The following is a 12,812-nucleotide window of genomic DNA, read 5'->3' on the forward strand; positions in this document are numbered from 1 at the left end:
GATTGGTGTCTACGGCTAGAACAGTTATCTCTTCCTAGGCCGCTTGTTCACGCAAGTTACACTAGATAGGTGGAGCTAAAAATAAGCCGAACGACCACAGCTCACATCTCCCCCGCTTTTTTTATTTTATTTTTTAACTTTCAATGGATGTTTGACGTTTGACATTCCAACAGCACTCTGCCTCTACCAATTGCAATTTTTTGCACGTTGAACGATTATCGAATTAAATATCGGATCATCGGGCAGAATTGCGAGATCATTCTCATTTGTGACATAATTTCGGCAACACTGGAAACAGACGAAAAATGTCAAAACAATGTAGTGGAACGGCAGCTGTCGATTGTAACGACAGGAAAAAATAGGAAAAATGTATGCCCTATAAAGTAGGAATATGGGTAGATAAAGAAGTGAGGTAATTAATCAACTTTAGGAATAGTAGATGACGGCGGTCATCATTGTTAGTAACGCAAAAAAACTTCAAGATGGTATTTTTTTCAACTTTTTTAAGTAAATGTTTAGGTCTGCAAACGGGTCTCACAGGGACTTGAAGTCCCACTTTGATCTCACCCGTTTTCGATACGCAAATGAAGAATGAATATTCTGATTTCGACTTGCTGGTCCCAAAATCAGGGTCAGGTTCTTTCAGATTGTAGGACATTTCTCCTCATTTTGGATTCTGACTTTTCTAATTCTTCAATTCCTTCTTTACGTTGCTCTATACGAATGCCAATGCGCCAATCCAAAATTCATTACTTGGAAGAGACTTGTTGTTGTTTAAGCAGTCTACACCCTCCACAAACCACAATATACCGGGCACCGGGTTTTGGGGATATCGGACCAGATAGATGCGGCAGTTCTCGAGCCTCATTAGTTTCTAGAACTGCGCCGTCCATGATTTGACGTTTTTAAATTTTTTTTTCAAATGATAATTTCGCTGATTTTGTTAACTGTTAAGTTAATTTTAAAATAGTAAATGTATTTAAAATGTTGAACAAATGTTTGTTAACACACAAGGTATCAGTACATTTATTAAAAATTTAATTAGTATTAAAATAAATATGCTCCTATATGTATCCCATCCATGAATTTTAAATTGTTAATTGCTATAAAATCCAACCGTACAATTTTGTCCTTAGGTTTTTACTTAGAAAGAAAGTAAAATTAACGCTAATTTAAAACAAAAATCTATTTACAATTAATTTGGGGATTAAATGCTAAAATGACCATACAAGAGTCGTTGGAGGTCGATAGCCAGATGAACACGCTACATCAAGGTATAAAATTAAGTACAAACATCTCTCTTTATTGAGATATTAAAGGGGTTCGAGTGGGTGAGCCGGATTGGGCGTCTCTTAGTAATCGGGGCACTTTGAAAAGACGTGAGTTCGACTCCCCTGGTGAGCATAGTTGCTTCCTCATTCGGGCACGCACCATTAGTCATTACACATAAGGGATGTCTGCAGTAGGTCGGTCTGGTGTATAAGGTTTTCTGTAGTCACTCGCGACTGCATGACCCTGGTTGATTCTGTTCCCAACTAAGTACCTTATTACAAATGTAGGCGAAAAGACGATACCAAAGTGACTCCGAGTCTGGAGAGGAGGAGTTCCGTCTTTTCCAATAGCCGCTTGGTTTATAAAAGAATGGTTAAAAGAAATTAAGTTCACACTAGATAGGTGGAGCTAACAATAAGCCGAACGACCACAGCTCACGTTCCGCCCAATTTTATTTTCCTTATTTATTTTTCATGGATGTTTGACGTTCATAAAGCAAGACTCAACAAATGGCAAATTGCGTTAGTGAATTTGTCTAGCGAATGCCACCAGTTGATTTAAGCTGATTTAAGTTCGATTAAATCAATTGAACGAAAATTTATCATGTTAATTATTCAATCAAATGAACGTATTTTCGGTTTCAAGTACGATTGCCTCTACGCTCCTCTCTGAGTTTGAAGGAATCGCATTTTATTGGTGGAACGAGATGGAAACGCCAAATTCTTCTGGGCCGGCGCCAACACGGACGTTCACGCCTGCCAGTGTGCATGGCATCGACGGAAGTTGCATCGAATCTTTCAACAAATCCAACTTGACTCCGATGCACCGGTGCAATTAAAAATCAAACCGATGGCGGTAACATGATTTCAATTTAAACGAATAGATAAAAATAGATAAACCGAATCAATCAATCGAATTGCAGGAGTCATTAATGATAAGGAGATCCGCTTGAATTTCGGCCGAACAGGACAAGAACTTTCTTTCGATGTCCGAACACTGGGCCGGTTTGAATGAGCACTAGACAAGTGGCCGTCACTGGAATGCCGACTTCGTTGGAAGACTTAAAGAGGAACGGCCACACCCTTAGCGGAATCTATTCCGTTCAAGGAGTTCAAATAGTCGAAAGTCTTGACTACGATTTCGCCAAACCACCAAGTTAAGCAATTGGGCGACATTCATCTTATTTTTTTTTATACTAAAGTGCACTTATTTCTAATTCAGTTTTATTCAATTTAATGACAGGTTTCCAGAAATGGACCGGATACGACGATGTCAAGTCGGACCCTGTCTACTGCTACGTCCAGTGGAATTCTACCCGATTCTACCTTCAACATGACAAATGTTTCTATTCCGTTTCATATTTCCCAACTGAACATCGGGAACGCCATGAATTTGACGAAAGGGAAGTTCATGGCACCTGTCCAAGGAACGTATTTCTTCTCGTTTACTTAACACGCCCAATTACCCACGTCGCCATCTTTTCAAGGTTAAGAGTCGATGTCTCATCGTAACGGGAATTACATCGATGGGAGCCCTGTCGAAAATAACCATACCGTAAATGGTCAAGAAAGTCCGTAGACCTTCCAATCGACGCTTAGTTTGCGAACAGGCGATGAAATTTGGGTCAAGATAAAAGAAATGCAAGAAATGTCTACGGGCGTCCGTTTCTATGGTAGATGACATATCACGAGACTCAATTGACGGGATACATTAATTGGAAGAAGCAATAATTTGTCAAACGTGAACACTGTGAGATGGAAAATACATCGACTTTTGTTATCAGTAAAACAAAGTCTAACGCAATTCCAACCTGTAATCTTTCACAGCAACGATTGAGAGCGGGTTCACTTGAAAACGATTTGAGTTCTGTTCCCTTCAAGAGCGGAAAACGGTCCACTAACAAAGGGTCGGATGAAAACCAATAAACAAAAATAGCAGAAAAACAAAAAAAATTGGCGTCATCCCAACCACAAGGATGCAGCCAATCGACATCCCTACAATATAGAAAAACAACACGGCTTCTGATAAGCTGGCCACAGGAATGTGCTGGAAAGGCGAGTCAATGAGATGTAACCACTACCGTATGAGGCACAGGACGACCGAATTGCAGACACCTTTGCCTCAGTCGCGTTCACAATCGAAAGGCATCGATCATTAATCTTTAAATCCTTAGAAGGAGAAGATTAAGAGCAAAGATAGAAACGTTCGTCATTTTCGACAAATAAATCAATCAGGTATTAAAGATAACATTTAATGACCGTCAACACTTTGAAGGGTCAAATTAATAGATCAAATAGATATGTGAGATGCAATTTAGGTACCGTGTTGAGCCTAAAACGAAGACGACAAAATTTCTGGTCGCGATTCAATTGGATGGCGTGAAACCGGAAAAAGGTTTTCTATGACATTTCAAGGTAGGAGGACCATCTCGAAAGAAAGACAACGGAATGACTCGGGAATGACTAAAGCTATTGAGTTCTCTCATCTCCACAACTAATTTTATCTGGACAATAATAATTGATCGACTTGGACCAGTTACGGCAGTTTGACGAGGACACATGTCAAGTTCAACTGGAATAACTAATTTGAAATCTAAAACAACCAGAATCACGCTACCAAAACGATAAAGAATAATCGTTGAAAACGATTTTCAACACATTGGCTAGATTACACTATAGAAAGAAAAGCGATTTCAATTTGTAAAGCCGAAGTCATCAATCGATTTGGCGACATTTCAGTGCTGATGTTTGCCGCAAATGGACGAATGACTCAAACAACAAAAGTCCGAAACTAAAATTTCAAGTAAATAACATGGATTAAACAAGACCCAGTATGGCAGTAGTGCCTGTTAATCGGAGTGGGTCTGGTATTATACCATCGAATAATGGATACAAAAGCGCCACCAACAGCGGAACCGGACAACTCGGGTATAAGATGACGTCAACGATTGCGTCTTAACGTGAACGTTGACGTCGGGTCACAATCAAACGATATCAATAGTTTGCAAATGTTTTTGAGTAGCTTAATGTCATTTGTTTGCAAAATTTCATGAAATCAAATAAATGGAAGAGTCACACATATGACGTAAACGCTTTACTCCACTGCCACGGGTCTACCAGGGATGAGTCCAGCGAGGATATTTATTAGTTAATATCTCCCTCAATTCGATTCAATATTACATTTAAATGATTGAATAATATCCGTTTTAGTCTCTAATCAGCTGAAATCTCCACTTTGATGAAATTATACAAAAGAAAAATTAGAGATAATGAACGGGAAAGGGAACTCGAGTCGTTGCGAGTTGATTTTCACGAACGGGAGGTTACATAAGCAGCGCAAATTTCGTGAAAATGAGCATTACAGAGGGTCCTTTACTTTGCCTCCAAAGTCTTTCTATATAGTTACCTCCAAAATGACTGAATTGAAGAAGTATTTTCTTGATCTTAAAATGAACGACCATGAGGTAAGTTTAAAACTCGACTCCGGCTGTGATCAGCCACTGATCAATACAGCCCTGTGGTCCGAGATGGGAGAGCCAAACTTGGTGAGTAATGGCGAGACCAGGAGATCGGCGACTGGAGCCATTCCGCTAAAGGGCGGGTTCTTAGCCCAAATGAACTTTTCTGGGATTGAATTTCAATGTCACGTTCTAGTGTCAGACGATGACAGCACACGAAACCTTATTGGCCGACGAGCGTTACCATTTCTGCTCGATCTCGACTGGGACACATTTTTTACAGATGGATCGGTGACAATGGTGTCTGATTCGACTCCTGATAACATCAATAAGGAAGAATTGATGGATGACGCACTCAGGTTGAAATCGTTACCTTTCCATGTCAATGTCTTAGTAAACGACAAGCATTTCCTAATGAACTTGGATACGGGGGCTACTTGCTCCATAGCTGGCCTAGCGAAATGGAAAGAGTTGGGTGAGCCTCACATTACCTCGGTTAAACGTTCAGTTAAAAGCACCAGCGACCAGCCCATCCCAATTCTAGGTGAGTGCTCCCTTAAGATAAACTACAACGGTACAGATGCTCAACTTCCACTTCTAATTGCCGACAGCAATATCATTCCGGCAATTCTGGGTACGAACTGGTTTGATTTACTTAAGCTCAACTTTAATTCGATTTTTCGAGGTATCAAGTTTATCAAGCCGCTCAATCAACCAGTCGTACGTAACGCAGTACCCAAATGGACAAAAATAGTGTACGATTGCAAAAACGACGTCGGCGGCAGCCGGCCGGCCAAACATATCACCACTCGGTCGAAACCGGAACATGTTAAGGTAAGAAAATATCCGGCTGAATCTCCGCCACCCGATTCAGAGGCTAAGAGAGTCAAAATAGTTTACGACTTGGAACGTAGCGACGCAAGACCATCAACCAGACGATCCAAATTGACGAATTGCCTCCCACAACTCGATGCTGCAAAAACTAGAGATCTCCGTACAAAAGTAAACGTAAGGTTAGAGCGGGTTAGAGCTAACAACTGATGGAATTTTTACTTGCATCTGAATTTTTCCTCAATTCAGCTCCCGGCAGCGTCCCACAACTAAACACTATGCAACGACCACCAGGTTTTCCTGTGTAGCCTTACTTACTATAAATTGTCTCTTTTCCCATCGCTTTGCTTTGAATTGCAATAAAATATGTCAAAATTTCTTTTCATCTCATCATTTTAATTTCATTTTCCCCAAACAAGATATACTGTAAATAAGAAATGATCGTGACTACATTTCTCGTTTTAGCTTGAATGAAAATTTACTTGTTTTAAAAGAAAAGCGAATGGTTCCCTTGGCGGTGAAAATGATTGGTACTACTTTTTTTTTCAACTTTCCATCCTTCATGGAAAATCCAAACTCCTTACCACACTAATGGGATAGGAATGCCTAAAGTAGGTCAGTCTGGTGTTTAAGCGTATTCTACAGTCACCCGTGATTACATACCCTATTAGTTGATTCTGTTCAAAACTAAGAACCTTATTATCAACGTAGGCGAAAAAACTGGAATCACAAATGCATCAAATACAGTTGAGGCCGAAGTTTTTTCCATGTCCGCTTGTTCAAGCTAGATAGTTGGAGCTAACAATCAATCGAACGCCCAAAGCTCACATCCCGCCCCGTTTGGTTCATTAATTTTTTCCTCCCTTCACTATTCATTTAAATCTGCTCACTGATTTTTCGTCTAATTCAATTACATCAGCAACATTTGATGCGCGGCAATCACCCGGCAATCATCAATCAAGCAGAAGTTCGGATGAAGCCGCTGTTGAGTGGTTAAATAACAACTTGGATTGGCGTCCAACTATTGAAAACTGAAAAAAAGGCATTCCCATGGAGAAACAATCGATTCAACGGCAGGATCTAAAGAAAAAAAGAAAGTCGTGTTTTCATCCGTCTTCCATTCCCGGGCCGTATTTTCCGGTTTCCCTTTACTCCCGAATACTCCGTCAATCTCACAGGAAACAACGGCTAGTTGCAATCTGGTTGCAATCAATAATAATTTCCGATAATTTCAAATTAACATCTCAATCAATTCACACACCGAGTACGTGATATGCGCATGATCCAAATCTCTCTTCGTTAGAAACTAAAAAGGGCTGATTCTACAAACGATTATTTGTCACCCTAATGCTACACACGAAGAAATTTCCAGTCTCATTGAGCAAGTGGCCAATTTTCGCCCATACACAAATTGATAACACACAGTTACTCTTTTTTTCCTTTTCCACCTTTCGTTTGAAGGTGGCCCTTTTGTAGCAGTAAACAAGCCGTGAAAGAGCAGATTTCGTCCAAGTTGCTGCTTCGTCAAAACTGACGACAAACGAATTGCGTTGACAGAAGACAAGACACTAAACAACAATTCGACGTTCAGAGCAAAACACCTGCTTCGTCCAATGAAATTTTTTTTAATGAGGATGAAAATCACTTTTTTACTTCAACGGCAATTTCCTCAGTACGGTTGAGGTAGGTGAGGTAAAGACCACTGGTCACACATCCTCGCTATGCAGATTTGGTCCATTTCACCTGGTATAAAAATGTGGGACAGTAACTATCACCATCAACATTTCACTTGTTTTCTTCTGCACGAAGAAATATCTGATTCGCTTTAATTAGCTAAGAACCACCTAAACATATTCTATTACCGTGTCTCATCGGAAATAGGAAAAAGATGTTTCCGTAAATTTTCTTTAAAAAAAAATGCATCAAGACTGATTCTTTCTTCTACTGTTCTTTGTATCAATAGCTTACATTTCTTTGACTTAATCTCACGAAAAGAACAAATACACCACACAAAGTAAATCTCAGCCAAATTCATTTTTTTGCCTAGCCGCAGAATTAAAAAAATCGATCGTTTCCGTAGGCTAAACGTAAAGCCCCTCATCTCTATTTAGATCAACACTCAGGGAACTACAAGAATGCCGGCATGGGCATTCCGTTTGACAAATAAGCAACAAAGTGGGAAATGCCGTGATCACATCGATCCAAGCATTCGTGGCTCCGGAAAAAAAAAGTTGATATCCACTCAAGGCAGAAGGCCAAGCAAATGCAAATTCCAAGCAATAGATCAGAAAACAAACATAGAAGCTGACAACAACAACATACTCACAGCAATATCCTCAACGTAAAAATTTGACCTTAGCAGTAGGGTTTAATAGACCACTGATAATAATAGACCACTAATAGTAACGAATAATAAGTTTCATAGTCCACAATCGTTATGGAAACAAATAGACGCTGTTCGCCTGCACTGTTTGATTGCCCAAAATATCAATGAAATTCCGAAGGGGGAAACGGATGAATCGAATCTTTCTAAATCACGATGACATCACGATTCTTGAAAAGGCTTTGATAAGGCTAATTGTTGTCAAGGAGACTGGCGACAAAGGCTTACAAAATATCAAGCCAAACGGATCACTCACTGAAAGATTGCCATGAGCATTTCCTAATCTTCCCGAAAACGAAACGATCTTTACAATATTAAGAAAGTAACGTGGTGATATTCAGATGAAGTAGACATTCAACCAGAAAAAGAAACCGTTTCTGAATTTCTGGTGAATGTTTGACCAATGAAAGAATGGACCATTCCGCTAATGCAATAGTTGTTTAAAAGTGGTACAATTTTCACAACAACAATTTTGAAACATAAATCAGTGGCATTAACGATTTCTGTTGTTGTTATGGAAAAAAAACTTCATACTAGCGCTAGTTAGCGCTATGGATTAATTGTCTGTTATAGGTGAGTGCAGTTTTGGTGAGAAATGTTCAAATGTGGTCGAAAAAATCGGCTTTCTCATGCTCCCTTAAAAAAGATTGGTACACGCGACAAAGGAAAATATCAAGTTTGCTTTCCTACCTTGGTTGGAAGACTCGAGGAATGGAATTCCGACGGGTACGAACGTGAAACAATGAGGAGAAATGCAAAAAAAAGGACGTCCCCGTGAATACGTTCACATTCACATGAACGTACACGAAGACTCGAGGAAAGGGAAAAATCCAGGAAGGGGTGATGAAGAAGTCGCCGGATCCTCCAATCAAATGGAAGGTCAACCTGAAACAATGAAGAAATAAAAAAAAAATGATTAAAATGCCATCACAATAAAATTCTATTTTAAACAGCTAACCAAAATGACAAATCACAAACAGAAGAAATTCGATTTGACCTCGCAAACAACTATAATTAAAAAACATTTTGAAACAACCATATCAGGAAGAGGAAGAGTGATGTTAGTTATCTGAATACGTCCAGTGCAACCATTTATCATAATCATTGAAGAAGAAGAGGCAATCAATAAAACAACAATCAAGCTTACCTAGTTAATAAGACTATGAATGATGTTTCTGTCAATAAGGATGGTACTTTTGATATTCTTAGTCCTTCAAAAACAGTATTCCTTGCAAACGAGAAAAAGAAGTGTTAATTATAGGCTGTGTGGAGGTAATGGAGTGTAAACAAATAGATCTCTCCCATACAACGAATTGAGAATCTTATTTTTTCTGAAAGCGTGCTCAAAGGACATGACACTGGTTGCAAAATAATTTCTAAAATGACACTGCTGCCACTGTAATAATGGATTCCCATACTAAGGCCTACCATGCTGGACTGGATTAAGCGTTGGTGCTAATGAACAGTTATAGAATCAAAATAACCACTGAATGCCAGTTGTATAATGATTTTCCCCTAACACATCAACTTCACCATTGGCCACAATTAATAGATAAACATTGCGCTGTAATAGTTTAATAGAAAGAATTAGTCAAGCTTGAGCTTACTTTCAGGTTTCGGCCGATTCTCCATTTTTCGTCGACTGCTAGTGCTAACTACCCCCTGAGAGCGCATGACGCCACCTACCAGCCATATTTAAATATACTAAATTTGCAGTTGCCATCTAGTAGTCACATCCGAACTTTTTGTTTTCTTTCGATGTAAAAAGAAGAGCAAAGCACATAATTTTTTTTTTATGTTAACGATAGAAATAACGACGTTTAAAGAATGAATCTGAAAGTCGAGTAGATAATAAAATGTGCCTAAAATGAAAAGAAAGTTAAATAGGCTAACTGAACTAATATACAAACAATGGGAGGTCGGGTATGTGAGTCGGATAAGGCGTGGCTTAGTGATCGCAAGAGCACTTTGACACCTGAGTTCGACTCTACTGGTGAACATAGCTGTTTCACACCGATCGGTTAATTCTTAATCTATGGTTAACTGAATACAGCGGTTCTTTGAGTCCTAAAAAGCGTAGGCTCAGAACTCAAGATGAAGTTAACATTGATCTGGCGGTTTCAAAAATACTCTGCTTTAGTCTTTTGCCATCTATGACAATCCATAATATAAACAAAACGCCGATGGGAAGATGGGGTTATTAAGAGAGATGTGACATTCGCTAACTTACTTGGGCACAGAAGTACGACGATGACAAAGATAAAGCTGCAGGCCTACTAATCGCCAAAGAACGTATGTTTGGATGTCATTCGAAAATTCCAGGTTAGGTATTTATCTGAATTTATTAAACGGTACAACTGAAGCACATGCACATGGGTTGAAGCAATAAATGTCCTTCCCTAATTCTAATTCATAAAAAAAAAACAGAAACATGTGAAATGAAGCACAAAAGTAAGTAAAAGAGAAGTAATACATTTAAACAAAAGTTAACCTGTTCCCAAGAAAGACAGCTATTCAATCCGATCTGATCTTTTTTTGTTCTCTTGATAAAAAAATCAGACGAATAAAAATAATGAAAAAATATTGCGATGCCTGTTTGTTATGAGGTTGATCGTTATCGGCCTTTCGTTATCGGTGATGCAATCAGTACTTCACATAAGAGGAAGCCCCACGTGACTTGATTTCGGATTTCTGACAAACCGTCCGAGAAAACTTAGCTCACCCAAAATGTCACCAGCCACAATGTTGAGTGTTGACTGTTGTTTTCAATTGGATTACTTCTTGGCTTTTGGGAGAAGATAACCAGAAAGGTAGCGAACCCAACTGGCCCAACAAATCCAGGGCAAAGGCCACAACTCCCTCCTCCCCCAATTCCAGTAACGGCAACAGCTGGACGGTTTACAGGAGATTGCGCAGACCCGTATTATTCCTACCTAAAGCACATCCCAATTCAATGGGCTACCCAACCAACACCTCCTCCTCAAAGGTATCCCGGAAACGAGTTTCACCACCTATTTCCTCCGCCACAAAGACCCGAAATGTACCTGGTAATGCAAAATTGATTCCGGCAGATGGAGAAGCAACAAAATATGGACAAGAGGGAAATCTACGAGCTACGAATGGCCGCCATGAAAATGCGGATGCATGATACTGGAGATGTATTTAAAATTTAATTTAAAATTAAAGAAAGCGCAAAGAATTGAGTTTTACCTTTGATTTGATGGCCGGACGAATGATTACTAACTGGGAGAAAGAACAAAAAAATTTAAATGAATGAATGTTACATTGAATTGGCTAAACCATAATAAAAGCTGATAAAAGACTTACTAAGAAAAAGAAACATTGTAAACATTGTTTTCATCAATCAGAAAGTATTGCTATGTTTTACACAAGGAACAAAGTAATTAAACCCAAGGTTCTCAACCAAAATAAGTTTAGAATTAACTTAATTTAAAAATAAAATAAAAATCCAAAGTACTTTACTGAAGTCACCTTCTGTCGAAGAGGACTTAGTCAATAGATGTTTGAACATATAATTAAGAGATTGTTTCACCCATAACTTTATACAGTTTAAGCTATGCACTGAACAGGCAAGGAGATCATGTTTTAGCATTGTGGATTGAGTAAAAAGAGATATTTTTTTAAGGGCTGTGTACCTGTCACCTGTGTTGCTAATTATAATAAGAATAATAACCCCAGTGAAATTCAGGGGATCCTCTTAACAGAATAACACAATTACAATTTTCATCTGAATACCACATACAATTGATACAAAGTCCTTCCCATCTGCACTAATAGTTCTTATAGATGTGATTGCTGCATGGTTTGACCACCATTAGGAAAACGCAAGTGGTACTCCCAAATATCACGAGCAGTTTTTTTAGGTATTCCGATGTAAAAGTTTGTTAGATTAAACACCACCAGGCGTTCTTAGTTTTCACTGACATATTTACCAGTAATGTTTAAGGAAGACTTGGAATATTGGATGTTTAGTTTTCTTGTAGGTTCTCTCCTCCTCGGGTGTCCAAACACCACACTCTAAATTGAAACGGCAGACGACGATTAATTGTTGCACCAATGTTGCCAAAATTGGTTAATGTCCTTGCCCCAGTCCTTACTCAATTTTTTTTTTCTTGTAATTTCGTAATTTCTTGAGCTGAAATTGAAAAAGTTAAAACTTGTAAAGTTAAAACTCGAAAGGAGTTCTTATTTAGTTCTTATTTAGAAAGAAAGTGAGAAAAAATGCTAATTAAAAACAGAAATCTAATTACAATTTATTTTGGGATTAAATGCTAAAATGACCATACAAGAGTCGTTGGGAGTTGATAGTCAGATGAACACGCCACATCAAGGTATAAAATAAAGTAGGCCTACAAATACGTCTCTTAATAATACAAATCGAGAGCGGGTCGGGTAGGTGAGTCGGATAACGCGTCACATAGTAAACGAAGCACTTTGAGACCGTGAGTTCGATTCCCCTGGTGAGTATAATCGTTTCCATACCCAAGGGATGTCTGCAGTGGTCGGTCTGGTGAATAAGGTTGTCTGTAGTCACATGCGACAAGATACCTTATCAATGTAGGCGAAGAGACTGGGCATCCGATCTCTTAACAAAGATTGGTGTCTACGGCTAGAACAGTTATCTCTTCCTAGGCCGCTTGTTCACGCAAGTTACACTAGATAGGTGGAGCTAAAAATAAGCCGAACGATCACAGCTCACATCTCACCCGCTTTTTTTTTTTTTTTTACTTTCAATGGATGTTTGACGTTCAAACAGTACTCTGCAATTAAAATTTTTTGCACGTTGAACGATTATCGAAAATGTCGGATCATAATTGCGGTATTCATTCTCATTTCGTCATTTGTGAC

At 38.9% G+C, this 12,812-nt stretch overlaps 1 long non-coding RNA gene across 1 annotated transcript in view; it reads right to left on the bottom strand.

Annotated features, from left to right (window-relative positions):
• The window catches only part of LOC124343849, a 32,548-nt gene extending 19,759 nt beyond the window's left edge, over positions 1-12,789 (bottom strand). Inside the window, exons 1-6 of the long non-coding RNA XR_006919346.1 lie at positions 12,215-12,789; positions 12,062-12,099; positions 11,897-11,981; positions 9,551-11,186; positions 9,091-9,171; positions 8,634-8,828 (exon numbers count right to left, since the gene is read on the bottom strand). This is a non-coding gene — a long non-coding RNA (uncharacterized LOC124343849). The remainder of the gene's footprint in view (positions 1-8,633; positions 8,829-9,090; positions 9,172-9,550; positions 11,187-11,896; positions 11,982-12,061; positions 12,100-12,214) is intronic.
• Positions 12,790-12,812: the final 23 nt, after the last annotated feature.

Source organism: Daphnia pulicaria, chromosome 6 (assembly GCF_021234035.1).
Source record: "Daphnia pulicaria isolate SC F1-1A chromosome 6, SC_F0-13Bv2, whole genome shotgun sequence".
NCBI lineage: Eukaryota > Metazoa > Arthropoda > Branchiopoda > Diplostraca > Daphniidae > Daphnia > Daphnia pulicaria.